Below are 2951 nucleotides of genomic sequence, written 5' to 3'. Positions count from 1 at the left end.
CTCCTCCTCCCCTCTGGCAGCACCTCTGCTCCCCGAAAGCAGGAACCCAGCTTCTGCTGGCAAGCAAGGGCTGCACCCTGCGCTGGCGAGCCTGACGGGGGTCCCACTTTCCAGCCCCGTGTTGACCCTGGGGTCTCTGGTCAGTGTTAGGACCCTTGTTTACTTGTCCCAAGGTCCCAAAGCCGATTCTACTCGCCTGCAGGAGTGACAGCAGCTGGTACCCGCAGAGATGCTGCCAGCAAGGAGGAAGCGAGCACACGAGATAAGCTGGGAGAGCACGACGGAAGAGGTTATAATTAAAACTGCTGTGACACAGAAGCCACAAGAGGAAAACCAAGCTTTGACCCAGAGCTGGCAGGGTCCTGCACCAGCTATCAGGGCCCCCCCATGCCACCAGCGGACGGTGCTGAACCAGCAGCTTGAGCACAGAGAGACCCAGAGGGACGGAAAAACCCAGAGCCACACGGAGTGGTGAGATAAGAACACCAGGCATCGACTTGCCCGTTAAAAACAATTAACCGGAGAAAGCACGACGCACAACGAGCAAGGGCTCACAGACAGGGGTCTGTATCAGCAGCTACTGTAGAAACCCCACGCTGGGGAACCTGTGCACAGGATGATGTGCAGGAGGACAAGGGACCAGCTGCTGCAGGTCTCACTGCAAGGGCACAGGAGAGCCACACTCTGCCACCCAAAACATGCACCGAGCCGGGTCCAGCTTGAAGGATCAGCTTCAAGCTTGAAGGACTGTGCAGATCAGCTTCAAAGCAAGCACCCCTCGACAGGTCTCCAAAACACCACGTTTAGTATCATCTAATTACAACTGTGATATTCTTATAGCAGAGTAAAATCAGAAAGAAATAACAGAAGCAAAAGGAGGTTGTAAATAAGACACCCACCCTTCCCCCCTGGCCTCGCTTGCCTGATGCAGCTTCTAGGGCTTGTAAGAGCCCTTTCCTTCGGGTTTACTCCCTGTGCAGCAGCTTTCCCAAGTTGCCGCACACCTCGGGGTCCCTGCGCCGGGCCCTTTGCTCTGCCCCTTTGCTCCTTGCCCTTCTCAGCATTCCCAGTCCCTGGCTGGCCCCAACCCGACGCTCTCCAGCAGTGACATGCCTTTTCCTCTCCCTGAGAGCCTGCTCATCCCCTGCTCTGCATCGACCCAGGCTGCCTTGTCCTTAAACCTCTCAGCTGCTGGGAGGATGACAGAGCACCAGTGGGATGCACCACATCTACTTGCTCTCTTTTAGATTTATTTTCTCCTAACATGCCTCCTATTATGGCTGTCAGGGAAAGGTTCCTGGAGACATGCACCCTCAGCCTGGCCTGGGAAGGTTCTTGGGTAAGACTTGCTGGCAGCCTCCCTCACACCACAGCCTGTGCATCCCCGGTGCCAGCTCTGGTCCTTCATGGAAGGGGGTACAGCTGTGTAGGCTGCTCCCAACCACAGACCTGAGTGGTCTAAGGGCAAGACGTGCGATGGATAAAAAGCTCCTGAATCCAATTTTGGCCAAGAGCGAGTCAGAGGGTGCTGCTCCTGCAGAGCCATGCTGGTGGTGCAGGGTGGGAGGCAGGGACAGAGGAGCGTGCCGCCTCCACCAGCACATGGAGCAGCTCCAGCTCTGCATTCCTGAGCCGTTCAGCAATGTTTCTGCGGAGGCCCGTGGCCCCCACTGGCTCTGCTGACAAGGAATGAAATGCATTTCATTTCGGGTCCGGAGCGAGGGAGCCCAGCAGCAGCGGGAAGGAGGGGCGGAGGTGCCTGCCCATGCCATTGCCATCTATCCGGAAGCAGCAGCAAAGCTTCGGAGCCACGGAGACAAGGAACACCCTGTTGTGGAAAGGGCTTTCCAAACATTTCATACACAGAGCAGGCTGTTGCAGTCACCAGGCCATCTTCTCTACATCTAAAAATATTATCGAGTTGAGCATAAAGCTGCTTTCCGTCCTTCTGCAGGAAAAGGAGAACATGCCACTGCCAGGACAAGGTCAGAGACCACGGAGGAAGGGGAGGGGAGGAGGCAGAGAGGAACTGAGAGGAGCCAGGCTATGCCTGGGCCATTTATGCAGCCTCCTCGTGCCCTCCCAAAGCCACCCAAAACCAGGCACCCTTTAGCACACCTTTCATGGGGGTCACCATGCTTTCCAAGACCCGGCAGGAGGATGACTGCTCAAGCCTTCCCACTCCCAAGCTCTTACAAAAACAACAGAGCTCGTCAGGGAAGGTGCTCCTGACATTAAAGGACAACAGAGCTCATCAGGGAAGGTGCTTGTGACATTAAAGGAGCCCTCAGAGGAAAGGGAGATGGTTCATTTTAATTCCCATATTCTACAGAAACAGCTCAGGCTCCAGCAGCTGAAGTTTGCTGACATCAACATCTAAAGCAGAAAAATTCTTCTGCTGTGCAAGAAGTACATCTCCGCAAACCCTGGAGAGATCTGTCAGCAAACGTGGCAATTAATCACATACCATTTGCAAATCTGCTGCCTCCTGTGAGGGCACCAAGGCAGGGCTCAGCCCCTGCAGACCTCTCCCCTCCGGATACCACGTGGGGAAGGAAAAGCTGGACTAGACATAACGGATGAGACAGCGTGGGAGCCTGGTGCTGCAAACCAGAAAAATAAAGGAGAAGGACAGCGAAATTCAAGTTGTCCCTCTGGAGGAAAAAAAATAAAAAAATAAAAAAAAATAAATCAAACAAACCACGTCTCGATGAGCACACACCAAATTTCTGTGCTGGCTTGCTTCCAGAGCAAGCAAACCCGTTCTCAATCGGTTGTCGGTATGCAAAGGCAGATAAGGCACCGGCACAGCTGGCAACCAGATTAACGCACTTCTGCATTTTCTAGCAAGCTGTGTGCAACCCCTCTGAGCCACCAGCACCCTCCTGAGCCCATCCCAAAATGAGGGTGGGCTTCCTTGAGGGCATCCCACCGCCCCTGGGGAGCCATGC

The sequence above is a fragment of the Antrostomus carolinensis genome, unplaced genomic scaffold, assembly GCF_000700745.2.
Source record: "Antrostomus carolinensis isolate BGI_N321 unplaced genomic scaffold, ASM70074v2 scaffold4629, whole genome shotgun sequence".
Classification (NCBI taxonomy): domain Eukaryota; kingdom Metazoa; phylum Chordata; class Aves; order Caprimulgiformes; family Caprimulgidae; genus Antrostomus; species Antrostomus carolinensis.
This window is presented reverse-complemented; position numbering follows the sequence as displayed.